Source organism: Gordionus sp. m RMFG-2023, chromosome 1 (assembly GCF_954871325.1).
Source record: "Gordionus sp. m RMFG-2023 chromosome 1, tfGorSpeb1-WG-v2, whole genome shotgun sequence".
NCBI classification, from domain to species: Eukaryota; Metazoa; Nematomorpha; class Gordioida; order Chordodea; family Parachordodidae; genus Gordionus; species Gordionus sp. m RMFG-2023.
Window position 1 is genome coordinate 65,195,108 of NC_088775.1, and position 14,653 is coordinate 65,209,760.

A 14,653-nucleotide genomic window follows, 5' to 3' on the forward strand; every position below is an offset into this window, starting at 1 on the left:
AAAATGTATGCTTATATTTTAAACAATAATTTTAAAGAAAGAATGTAAAAGTTAATAATTTTTTAAACTAAAACTCTTGACTATAATTCATATTTTTGTGGAAAAAAGCTTTATATATAAAAAAAACCAAAAATCTTTTTTAAAAAATGAAATATAAGCCAAAGATAAGTCTTGAAACAAAAGTGAAATTTTATTAAATAATATAATATATAAGGGAATTACTTTAATTTATTCTTCTTAATAAAAGTAAAATTTAATTATAAATTTTAAAAAAAATTAACGCACAATTACAAACAGTGGAATATTATGATTTGTAGATTTACAGTATATCTAATTTTATCTAATATCGTATAACAATCAAATAATTTTATCCATGAGAAAATATCTTTTAAAGAATGTATATGAAAATGGTAATTCTATATTTGTTAAATTAATAAACATATCAATTAATATTTAATTTTCTACCAAAATCATCCTAAGAAAATTGATTCAATTTCAAGTGAAAATAGAGTATTAGAAATATTAAGTAACAATCATGAAAATTGTTAAATTGCGAGGTTTTGACTTTCTAAATAAACAAAGAAATAACATAAAATAATAAATATATCAATTTTGAAACAACAATATAATTTAAAGTTTCCTTTATTCAAATAAACAAAGAAATAACATAAAATAATAAATATATCAATTTTGAAACAACAATATAATTTAAAGTTTCCTTTATTCATAACTATTAAAATTAATTATACAATAATAAATTATACAGTAAAAACATAAAATTAAAGTTAAAAGTAAAAATTAAAAGAAAACTTTTGCATATATAATACTCGTCAGATTACTAACAATATACATATTTAAATTTTATTTATATAAAAAAAACTATTTTCCATGAATATTCAAATTTATATAAACAAAACTATATTAAATAAATGCAAACAAAACTAATACAATTCTAAATATTACAACACCCTTCCACTTAAGTTGGACCAATCCTTCTGCAAATAGTCAACTTTTCTTTCGATTTCTGTTTTACTGATTTTGCATCTTCACCAAAGCTAGTCTTCTTAATCTTTTAAGTCTTCTAGTATTCTTAGTTCACTCGATTGCACATATTGGATTACCACTTTATTGCCTTTACAATCTTTAAATAACCGTAGATTCTGTTTACTAATTAGCTCTTTATCTCTGTAAGCGATTGACGAACTTGATAAACGCATGCTTTTCAACTATTCCCGATTGCTAGGCAATTAGATACTATTCTCTCTTTACAATCCTTTAAATTCTCTTAATTGTTCAATTCTTTTGCTTGTTTCTAACGTTCTCTTGTAATGAACGATTAGCGCCTTATCTCGGTAACTGATGGACGATTATTGGTAACTATTAACGGTTGCAGCCTGAAAGTTTTGCCCAGTTGCTCTTGCTAGTCACCTATTTCTAACGTTCTTTAGCCATAAATATTATCGCTTTATCTTTGTCACCGATTTATAATCATTGTTAACGATTAGCGATTCCCTTTAAACTATCCATAATTTCTGTACCGATACTGATGGCCGACTTCTGTGTCTTCGGAGATCGTTTGTTTTTGCCGATATATGGATTCTGTTGTTTATCTATCCTATCTTGATCTTAGTCTTTAATTTTAATGTCCACGTCGTCCTTAAATATTCTAACCTTTCATAACTTCTGAAATATTCTATCACCTTTCCTACATTCATTCTTAAATTTTAAATACATAGTCCAATATACTAATAAATTATATAAATATGTCAAATTCGTTTTAATGTATAAGTTTATCTAGTCGAATTCTCCCTATGTATTAAATTGTCTAAATTTTCCTAACTCCTGAATTATTTGCTTCTTAAATTTATAATACGTACTAAATACATTATATAATTATGCCAAATTCTAACACCCCTTTACCCTCTATGAAGCCTAGTTGCATATCTTTATTGTATCATTTGCCTTTGGTCGTCCTTTAGCTATTGATCATGATTTTCTTTTCAGCCATGTCTAATACTAAATTTATTTTTAAAATTATTTTATTAATCTTTATCTAAAAATCTTATTCTAAAATATATATCAAAATATCTTTTTCTTTTTTTTTTAAAAAAAAATATCATTGTGCATTTATTTCCTCATACTTTATGCACTCTTGGACACTTAAGTCTTTAAGGAAAAACATAATATCTATTTGTTTTTTTCTCCTTCAGCTCATATCGGTTGTTAAAAAAAACTACTGAAATGTATACATCTCTTTTCATACATACGTTGTTGAGAAATCAATGAAGTCTAATCATTATAGTTTTCGCCACTTTGTTGAACAACCACTGAACTCTAATCAGCATGGTTTTCACACCTACGTTTTTTTAACCACCTATGAAATCTAATCTTTATAATACTTCACACACCCGTTGTCGAAAGCAACTGATGTATATGTTTCTAACGCCTGTTTTTATTTTTACTATTATTAGAATAATGTTGTATAATTGGTAATCTTATTACTGATCCAAAATAAAAACCCGATTCTATTTCGATTGCGGCATGAATTTTCTAATGATGTAAGCCGCACTAAGATTTTGTTTATCAACAACCTAATATTTTACTAAATATTATCAATTTATGCGTATCTTATTCACATACAGATCATTGAGGCTGTTTTATCTCTCGCAGCCCTTAAAATAAAAGTTATACGTAAATCTTTAATAAGAATTCTATTACAACATCAACATATTATCTAACAATAAATGTATCTTATTCTCCGAATTCTTTAAATTATCGTATCTTTTAAGAACCATTTGTATTCGATTCTTTACTTTTAATCTTCGCATATTTTCAATTGTACTATATTTTTACAAATAAATTTAAACTTATAATAATTTCTAAAATCTAAAATATCTTATAGTCCAAATTAGAATCCGTTGTTTTCTAAATTAACCAGTAACTTCTATCTTAACTATAAATTTCAAAAATTATCACCTTTAAATAACTATAATAACAACTTCTTTATATCTTTTCTACTTAAATGCTACCTTTATAATTCTTTGTTTTTCATTTAAGATAATTATATCCCTACACAATTTTTTATCTTAATCTTAACAATATTTACAAATATATTCCTATAAAATGAGCTACCGTAAAATAATTTCTTACTTTTTCAATTTTTATCTTTGGAATATTTGCCTTATAATGCAGTGTGACAACATTCCTTGTCACCATGTATAATCATTGTTTGGCATTAGACTGATTTTTTTAAATTGCCCCGGAACGCGTCCACCTTCAACACCAATGTTAAATTGCTAGTTTTTGTCTTCTAAATAAATAAAGAAATAAGATTAAATAATTAATATATCAATTTTGAAAACGATAATATAATTTAAAGTTTCTTTTATTCATAACTATTAATTATACAATAATAAATTATACAGTAAAAATATTATAAAATTAAAAAGAAAAAGAAAACTAAAAAAAATAAAAAGTGATATCTTTCTATATAAAATCATATTTCTATATAAAATCATATTATATAGTATAATTATATGCATAATATAATACTCGTCGGATTATTAACAATATAAATATTTAAATTTTACATGAACTCTAAATATTCAACTTTATAAAATAAGTGATTATGCTTGGAGATAATAATTCTATAAAAATAAGAGGCCTTGATTCATGTAAAACTATGGAATTGAATAATAACATAATTTGGTATTGATAAATCTCAAAAAGATGATGAAGCATTAGTGATTATTCTAGAGAAAAATGATCCTATCATCCAGATAGTCCCAATAGGTAGTGTATTTTAATATCATTGTGTAATTTACATTTTTTTAAGTTATGATGGAAAGATCTGCAGTAAATTTTATTATAATCATTTATTGATCAATAATACTATATTATAGATAATACAGTCAAAAATACAAAATTTGCAATCTGGTTAAATTTGCTTATATTTTAAAAAATTATATATAATTTATTTAGAATAAGCAATTATGTTCAATTAGATGTAGGCCCCAAAGACTTTAATATATTAGAGATATATATAGACCACCTAATAATTTACGATTTCCACGAGATCTTTCTAAAAGGAAATTAATTGGTTTACAACTTGGCCTTGGTTGGCCTACTCACCTTCGCAAAATGGGGCCTATTGTAAATGTTATGTTTTATTTGGACCAAAAGGACTGGTGAACCACCTATATAGGCGTTGGAAAGATGCAGGAGAGAATTTTGAAAACCATAAAACCAATTTATACCATAAAAATACACAGAATATTATATCTTCTCTGTGAGCAATTAATGCTAAAGATAGAGAATCTATAATTCATATAATATGTAAACCATTAAAAAATTTTAAAAGCGAGTCCCACAAAGGTACCAATTTATTGGAATAACCTTTAGGGTTTCATGTTTTATACCCTTATAATTACTTATTAATTTTATAAAGATCAAGGTAAAAAAAATAGCAAGTAAAAATAGACGAAATATATCTCCTATAATAGATGTAATAATTACATGTGGAAGAGGGCATGAGATTCAGTTTATATATTTAAGGATGATACAAATGAAAATGATTTTAAAGCTATTCTCCTAAACCAAGCAATTGGACATGATGAGCTCAGGGTTAACTTATTGAATACACCAAAAAATGCCACATATTTAAACCCCACTATTCAAAACGAAATCATAGATGTGTGCAATGATTGAAAAGTTGTATCTAAAGGTTAGCGTGGGTCTCTCTTATAATTATTTTAAATGGTTTATATTATATGAATTATGGAATATCTATCCTTAGCATTAATTGCTCACAGAGAAGATATAATATTCTGTGTATTTTTATGGTTTAAATTGGTTTTATGGTTTTCAAAATTCTCTCCTGCATCTTTCCAACGCCTATATGGACGGTTCACCAGTCGCTTAAATTTTTGCTCACCCATACCAGCATATTTTGGTCATAAACCACAATATTTACAATAGGCCCATTTTGTGAAGGTGAATAGGCCAACCAAGGCCAAGTTGTAAACAATTAAATGGAATCTTAATTTCCTTTTAGAAAGATCTCGTGGAAATTGATAATTATTAGGTGGTCTATATATATCTCTAATATATTAAAGTCTTTGGGGCTTACATCTAATTGAACATAATTGCTTATATCAAAGGGTAAAGTTTCTAAATAAATTATATATAATTTTTTAAAATATAAGCAAATTTAACCAGATTGTAAATTTTGTATTTTTGACTCTATCATCTATAATATAGTATTATTGATCAATAAATGATTATAATAAAATTTACTGCAGATCTTTCCAACATTAACTTAAAAATATTTAAATTACACAATGGTATTAAAATACACTACCTATTGGGACTATCTGGATGATAGGATCATTTTTCTCTAGCACATTCACTAATGCTTCATCATCTTTTTGAGATTTATCAATACCAACTAATAAAAATTATGTTAATATTCAATTCCTTAGTTTCTACTTTAACCAAGACCTCCTATTTTTATAGAATTATTATCTCCTAGCATCATCACTAAAGATAAATATTAAATCCATTATAAATATAGAATTTACCTTCATCAATCCTTTTCAAATTTATTCTAATTTTTTTCTCTTTTGATATATTTTCATGATTGTTGCTTAATATTTCTAATACCCTATTTCCACTAAAATTTATCAATTTTCTTAGTATGATCTTGGTATAAAATTAAATATTAATAGATATGTTTATTAATTTAACAAATATAGAATAACATTTTTCATTTACATTCTTTAAAAGATATTTTCTCATGTCCATATCAATATATATTTTACTATTTGATAAAATTATTTGATTGTAATGCGATTATAGATATAGTAAGATATACTGTAAATCTACGACACATAATATTCAACTGTATATACTGCGTTAATTTTTTTTATTTAATTTATAATTTAATTTTATAAATAAATTTTACTTTTATTAAGAAGAATAAATTAAAGTAATTCACTTTACAAAAAATTATATTTAATATATTATATTATTTAATAAAATTTCACTTTTGTTTCAAGACTTCTCTTTGGTATAAATTTGATTTCTTAAAAAACATTTTTGGTTTCACTTTTTTCTATATAAATCTTTTTCCAAAACACTATAAATTATAGTCAACAGTTTTAGTTTAAAAATTGTTACATTCTTTCTTTCAAATTATTGTTTAAGGTATATGCATACAATTTTGGGGGACAGGGGGTGGGGAGGGGTCTAAGGAGGATATTTTTTAATAGTTTATAATGATATTCATATAAAGTAACTTATTTCTGAAAGAGGAGAAATTTCCCCTTGCCCTACCCTGGCTACGCCTATGATTAACACTCTCTTCTGTCACACAATATTATTATGCAGAGCCTTGAAAAGCGTGAACCAAGTGGTTCAAGCATTGATGTTAGCAGAAGATGCATATGATGCTATTTTACAAATATGAAAAAAATACTGATTGTGAATTTAGCAAGATTTTTAACATGGTTCAAAAAAAAGGTGCATTCATACAATATGATAATAAACATGCCAAGAATTGTATCGAGATAAGTACATGGGATTAATATTTCCACACTCAGTTTAGTATAATTACAATTTATACCTCTTATGGATACATTTTTAACTCAAATTAGAGAACGCTTATTGAACCATAAGCTATTGCTCAATAACTTTCAAATTTTGTTATCCTCTAATCCATCAGTGAGCATCTCGAATGAGATTCACTATTTATATACGTTTTATTTGTAAGATATGGTAGGGAACGAATTGGAAGTAATAACTGAATTTAAATATTGGTATACAAACTTAAAAAGATTGGACATTTAGCTTAATAATGCTATTTGTTCCAGGCTTATTTTTTGATATAATCTCTTAACCAATTTCTTATATTTTAAATAAAAATAATATTTTTTATTAAAATTAACCTCTTATCTTGTAAAAATAATTTACTGGGAGCGAAGCCCCCAGAAATTTATTAACCCCCCCCCCCCCTTCCTTAAGAAATTTCTAGTTACGCCTATGAGTAAAATTATATAAGATTAGGGATATTTTTATAATATTTCCCACATTGTTTCTTTTCCCAACAATTTATTTAAATCTATAATCTATATTTTGAGATATTATATTTTAATATAACACCATTCTTGCGTTAGATATGTTTTTCTTTTCACCGAATACTCTAAATGGGATAAAAATAATTAACCATTATTTTATTTTTACTTTTATTGTTATAATGTTTTTGGATTATTTCTCTTAATATCATGATAAACATTATGAGCAATGTTTAGGATAAATATAATCTTTCAAGGTTATATCTATTATATAATATATAAAGTTATATTGGAAAACAAATGCATATGTAAAAATAAAAACCTAATTAATTTGTTGCAGCCGAATTTAACACATCTTGATAAACGATATTAACTTTAGAGATCTGAAAATCTCAGCCGGTATCTGGCCCGCAGGCCTATTTTTTTAAAAAATGTTTCAGTTCGACTGGTTTGGGTCTAATATTTTTTAAAAAAGATTCTAGCATCACCATCGGGCTTAAATTTTTAATCTGTTAAAAGCATTATTTGAATAACGCTTGTAAAGAAGAAAAATGTATATATAACATTTAAAGATTTGCTCCTAAATTTAAAAAATGCGCTTTATGCAATTAAAAATTTTCAAAAACTTTTTGTAATGCTTAAAATAATTCATAATTAATCAAGATTAAAAATATTTGATTTCTCAGATTATTTTTAAAAATTGTTGACGATTATGCTATGTAAATTTTTTCATATTTTCACTTATTTTTTATATTATTCGTGTATATAAAGGGATTTTCATTTTTTTTATAAATATCTTATTTCTCTAAAAAATTGTCGTTCTTTATCGAAATTCTGAGAACGACGTGTTATATAATTGTTTCTGAAGAAAGAGGATTAGGAAAATTATGGGAATAAATAATTGTTTCTGAAGAAAGAGGATTAGGAAAATTATGGGAATAAATAATTGTTTCAATTTTTTTAGATTATTTCATTTTTTAATAACAGTTTAATTTAAATAACAACTTTTTTAGGAAAATCACACCACTAAACACTTTTGTTCAATATGTGAGCCCTTTTATTCATTTTTCTCTAATAAATAGAATTAATATAAATCGAAATATATAACCAGCTAATAATATGTTTATGTTTAAAAAACATCAGTCAACAAGGGAAAAAAAATTTTAAATTAGAATATTAAAAGAAAATATTCCAGGTTAAAAAAATGAAGATATTGCTATTAAAAATGGACTAAGTCAGTTCGCTGGCCCTAAAATTAAAACAGGCCGGGCAAAATATTATACCGGGTCAATCCAGGAAAGTCGTTATCGGGCTGGGTCGGTTAATTCATGCATAAAATATTTTCAGGCCAGGCAATTGGATAAAAAAAATACCGGGCTAGATCTGACAATTTACATCTAGGCAGAGTATCTCAAATCTCTGAGTTTTCATATAATTTTAATAAGCCAACTCGGGCATTAATATTTTTTTTTTAGAATTTCAAGCTAACATTTTGATTTACTATTTGAGTATTTAAATATCTATTTTAAGGGCTGTCTTATTAAAATACTAAATCAGTAAATAATTGCATTAACAAAAAATTGAATAAAATAGAGATATCAAAACAATGATTTATAAAATAGTTGTAAAAATAGATAGTCATAGAGGAGATCTATAAATGCCTTAATTATCATTGGAGAAAATTAGATCGAGATATTAAAGATGCGAGAAAATTCGTACGAAAAATTCGGGTCGTGGCGAACTTTTAATAAAATTTTATCGGGCTGGGCCAGATTTTTATACAAAACGAATAAAGTGTTTATTTACTTACGTTTACATATTTATACAATTCTTGCTGGGGAAATTTACATAAAAAATTATTAGCATAAGAGTTCTTTATGGGTAATAATATCAAATAAAAGATAATAAAAAAATTGAGTGCTAAATCATCACTCTAAGTCCTCAGATTTAGGTCATGAGGAAACCATATGAGAAGGTAGCATCAAAAATTATATTCCAATAATAAATTTTATTAACCAATTCTATAAGCTCAATATTCATTATATAAATTTATATAAGTTAAAGATTATATCATTAAATCGATTTTTAAAATTTTATTTAAATATTAAACAATTTATATAATCTTAAAAATAAATAGTCGCTATTATCGCATTTTGACTTCGCGATATTTGCGATATATGTTTCGCTATATTGACTTCGCGATATTTGCGATATATGTGTCGTATTTGTATATACGAATACATTTATTTTTTTACGCGAAATGCCAATCAACCGATTCAAATAAGGTTGATTGGATATAAATTAAATGTAATAATATTTTTTTTTTATTATTCATTAATTTTTTTAATATGAAAATTACGAAAAGCAGTTTTAATTAATTTTTTTCCTATGAAATTTTGAAGATATTTGTTTTTGTTTGAAATTATTAATAAAGAAATTATTTGTGTAATTTTAGTGTGTTTAATTAATTCTATATTTAGAGCATTGATTAGTTTTTTTTATTTAGTTCTCTAGTTTGTCAGTTATATTTCTTTTCTGTTTTCTGATTTTTTGTAATTTCGTATAATCTTTGACAGCAGTTTGTTTGTGGTTTCGATTTTTGTTTTGGTTTTTTTAGTGGTGCTCGTGACGCAGATCGGAAGATTTGGAGTGATTCGGTTTTAAAGGTAAAACAAAATTTTTATTGATATATATTTTATCTGATAAATTTTTGGCAACGCAGTAGTACTAACACTAAGTACGTATTTAATTGGGAATTTTTTTTTGGTAATAATATCCGTATATTCTTTTAATATAAACATTTTTATTTAATTTAATTTAATTGGGCGATAATTTTAATTAAAAAATTTATGAGCAAATAGTTTATTTTTTTAGGCATAGTGGGGAGCATAGTTTTGGGGATAAGGTTCTCTATAAGGATTTGGGTTATAAAGTTTTGTATAAGAACTTTAATGAATTGGATTTAGGTAAGCAGGTGATTACTATTGGAATATTGGTAATGATGTATTTATTGATTATTATATTGAAATTTTTGGTGAAAAGGGGTACTGCGGTACTGGCAGTAATGTATGGTAATTTTAAAAAGGACACTGCGGTGTTGGCTGATTTTGTTAAAAAGGCAGACTTTGAAAGTAGTCTAAAAGATGTTTTAGATGAAATCAAGGCTGGGAATTATTTGGAGAGGTTTGGCGAGATTCTCCAGGAAGTGAAGGAAATGAAGGAAGTCATCAATGCGTTGATGAGGTTGAGCAGAAATTCTGGGAAGGGCCTTAAATGTGAACAGAGTAGTAATAATGGTAAAAATAGTTACAAGGAAAATAATGGGGTGTCGGTAAATAAAAAATTTGAGGAAATTATCATTTGCTATCGTTGCGGATGGAGAGGACATAAAAGGGATACCTGCGTGGTCCCAGAGCATAGGTTTAAAGATGGATTTCCGTTAAAGAAATCTGAAATAGGAAGTGCTAATGTAAAAATGGTTAGTTTAAACGGGGTCAGATTATGTTTTAAATTTAAAGTGCCGGGACATGTAGCTGTGGACTGCATGGAGGTATCTCAAAATTCGTGTTGACTATATAATTGCAAGGTGAATCATGTAGGAGTCGGGGCTCCGAGAGGTCGGAAAAATTTGTATAATAAAACATTTAATATTGTTAATCGAGATAATGGGAATAGTAGAATGAAAATAAGAAGTCATTCTCGTAATTTCCCTGAGAGGGGGGTTAGTCGATTTAAGTGGGAACAATATTCGAGAAATATTGTCCGTTATTCTCTTAGAAAGGATGTTAGGAATTTTATTTGGGAAAGATGTCCCACAAATCTTGTTAAAAGAAATGTAATTGTCAGTAATAAGAATTTAAATTCCGAGTTGAATTTAAGGGGCAATGTGAATGCCAATGAAATTATTATTTTAGATAAAATAAACGCTGATTCTCCGATTAAAACATATGATATTTTTATGACGGAAAGATTAGATGGACCATGTATGTGTCCGAAGGTTAATTTGAAGATTGGCAATAAGAATATAATATGTTATTTGACACCGTAGCTAGTATTTCTCTAATGTCGCAGAAGAATTTTTATAAGTATTGGCCTGGGGGTAGACTTGAAAAAGAGGCTATGTGCGTCAGGCAATTTGATGGGTCGGAAGTTGCTATGTTGGGAAAGGCCAAATTGGGAGTTAATCTTAACGATACTATGTTTTTTCTTGATTTATGGGTAGTAAAGGAAAATGTTGAGACTGTTATGGGTTGGGATTGGATTACCAAGCTTGGTCCTCCTAATAATTATTGGAATATTTTTAATATTAGTGATAATGTAATAACGGATGTTGAAGAGAATGGAAATTTGGATAATACCGGTAATAAAATTTGTGAAATTTCGGAGGAGATGATGGAGAAATCGAGTAAGTCGAATTTTAATGATGAGATAAATGAGAAGCAAATTTTGGTTGGGGGGAAAAGAGGATTGGGGCAAAGTTAAGCAAGCTATTCCTGTTCTAGTGAGGCAGTATGGCATCATTTTTGATGAAAAATTAGGTTGTTTGAATGATTATCAAGTTGATGTTCAACTTAGGGAGGGATTTTCACCGATCTTTTTGGCTTGTCGGCGAGTTCCTTTCGAATGGAGTAAGGAGATCGATGAGGAATTAGATAGATGGGTGAAGGATGGCATTATTATTCCTGTGGGATATAGCGAATGGGCAACCCCGTTAGTGCCAGTTAGAAAAGCAAATGGTAAATTGAGACTTTGTGCGGATTTCAGGGTCACGGTAAATCTATGGGTAGTGGAGGTAAAATATCCGTTGCCTCGGATTGAAGAGATTTTGGCTCAGTTAAAGGGGGCTAAATATTTTTCAAAGGTTGATTTTTCTTCAGCATATTTACAGTTACCATTGAAGGAAAAAATTCGTAAATTATTGACGATAACGACGCCAAAGGGGTTATTTGCTTTTTGTAGATTACCGTTCGGGTTGAGCGTATCGGCTCCCATTTTTCAACGTACCATGGCGTCCGTTTTCCAGGGAATGGAAGGGGTCTTTTACTATATGGATGATGTGTTAATTACCGGCGTGACGCCGGAGCAGCATAATCAACGTTTGGAAGAAGTGTTTAGGAGAATTTGTGACAAGGGCTTGAGAGCTAGTAAGGAGAAAAGCGTTCTGGGCGTAACGGAGATAGAGTATTTAGGGCATCGAATAAATGGTATTGAGGTGAAACCCCTTGATAAAAATTTGAAAAATATAACAAATATGAAGCAGCCGAATAATAAGGCGGAGGTACAGTCGTTCCTGGGAATGGTAAATTATTATCATCGTTTTGTGGAGGATTTCGCCAAGTTGGCAGCGCCGTTATATGAATTACTGAAGAAGGGAACTCATTTTGAGTGGAAAAGTGAACAGCAATTAGCTTTCGAAGTTTTAAAGGAAAAGATTGGAAAGGAACCAATTTTGGTGTGTTTTAATAACGACTGGGAGATCATATTGGCGGTTGATGCCTCGAGTAAAGGGGTTGGAGGGGCGTTGTTGCATTTAGTGGAGGGCTTGGAAAGACCTATTATATTTTTCTCACGTGTTTTTCGTGAGATGGAGACCAGGTATTCTGTGATTGAACAGGAGGCCCTGGCAGTGATTTTCGGTTTGACAAAATACCGTGAGTATTTGATTGGTAAAAGATTTTTAATTTTTACTGATCACAAACCGTTAATTCACTTATTTCGGAAAGATAACCGTGAGTTGATGATGTCCCCCCGGTTGCAACGGTGGTTGTTGCTGGTGGGCAGTTTTAATGTGGAAATTCGATATCGCCGTGGCAAAGAAAATTGTTTGCCGGATATTTTATCGCGATTAGGGTTGGATGAGGGAAGGTGTGAGTTGAAGGAGGATAGGGTCGAGGACATTGAGAAGGCCCTGGTTTGTTCGCTTTCGCATATGCTCAAAAGGAGTCCTACCAATTGGGAGGATCTTAAGTTGAGTACATTGAGAGATAGAGAAATGACTAGGGTAAAATTATGTGTAATGGGGAAAAAGCCTTTGGAAGATGATTGTAAAGTTTTTAAGAAGGTGGAAGAGGAATTGTCTGTGGTGGATGATTGCCTAATGAGGGGTAGTCGAGCCGTAATTCCGATCAAATTACGGGGTAAAATTTTAAATTTGTTACATGCCGGACATCAGGGTCAGGGGAAGATGAAATCGTGGGCTCGTGAGTATGCTTGGTGGCCTATGGGAAAGGATATTGAAAATATCACAAGGAAATGTGTGCCGTGTAATTCGTGCGCGGCGATGCCCCGAAAGGAGGTGGGCCAGATATGGCCCAGGTCGAGGAAACTATGGGAACGCTTACACGTTGATTTTTTCGATTTAGATAAAAGGTCGTATTTTTTAATGGTAGATTCGTATTCGAAATGGATAGAGTACGAGGAGGTACATGGGTATACCACGAAAATTGTTGTACGGAAATTGAGGGCATTAATAGCCAGGTTCGGATTGCCTGATACAATTGTATCTGATGGAGGACCTGCCTTTGTTAGAGAGAATTTCAAGCAGTTTTGTAAGGAGTCTAGGATTCGACACATTTTGACCCCGCCCTATCATCCCAGCTCAAATGGTCAAGCTGAGAGTATGGTAGCAGTGGTAAAAAATTGGATAAGGAAGGCCGGCAATCACAGGGATGGGGCGTATTTGGCCCAACTGTATTACTTTAATTCCAGGAATAAGGAGGGAATGACACCCGAATTGTTTTTGGGCAGGAGGACTAGAGTTCCCCTAGATTTTCTAAGGGCTGAGAGTCACGGGAATTCTGGAGGACCGAAAAATTAGGTTTGGAGTTGGAGAAAAAGTATGGACTCGTCTGTTTGACGGGAGGGGCAGGAAATTGGCCAATGGCATTGTTGGGGAAAACAGAGGTTCGAAGTTGAATTTGATTCAGTTGGAAATGGGCGGCACAGTTATGCGCCACAACGATCATATACGACTCCGGGAATAGGCATTAGGTAGCTTAGATGCCAAATACAAATATGAAAATATATATAGAAACAAAATGAAGGTGCATCCCGAAGGATTAGACTCGTTTCCGAGCCGATATAAAATGTAATTATGTGATAAATGAAGATTTGGGTAATGTATCGTAAGTGGGAATGGGAAGTTAAAGGGATCAAATAGAAGAGGGGCTCATCTTAAATTGGTAAATATATATATTTATGCAAAGATAAGGCATAAACGGGAAATAAAATGTACGTGAACTGTTGGTAACCTTTTTGGTTTTGGTTTATTTATTATTACATGATGGTATTAAGATGTATTTGTAAAGGAAAAAGTTGATATTCATTGAGGTTACCAGTTGTTAGTCATAAATAAAAGTTGAAATGTAATTTAAAATTAAAATGGAAAGTTGTGGTATATTATATTGTTAATGATTAAAAGGGAATCATGTATTGAGTTAGAGAAACCGATTTGATATTTTTATTACTTATTTGTGGTGGTTTTCATCTTTGGCAGGCCGCAAGAAGATAATGAAAGGGGAGAAATATTTTTGGTAATGTGAGATAAGAGCGTGCACGTGTTTTTTTTTAAAATTAAATATTTT

The 14,653-nt window shown here is 29.2% G+C and overlaps 1 protein-coding gene across 6 annotated transcripts in view; it reads left to right on the forward strand.

Annotated features, from left to right (window-relative positions):
* Positions 1-14,653, forward strand: part of LOC135930845 (D-2-hydroxyglutarate dehydrogenase, mitochondrial-like) — a 49,892-nt gene that overhangs the window by 9,473 nt on the left and 25,766 nt on the right. Inside the window, exon 1 of one of the 6 annotated variants that reach the window (XM_065467634.1) lies at positions 9,630-9,736. The exons of 4 other annotated variants lie outside the window; for them this stretch is intronic. The gene's annotated coding sequence lies outside the window, so the exon portion shown is untranslated. Of the gene's footprint in view, positions 1-9,629; positions 9,737-14,653 lie in introns of those variants that run through there. One more of the 6 variants, XM_065467636.1, reaches the window with a different exon arrangement.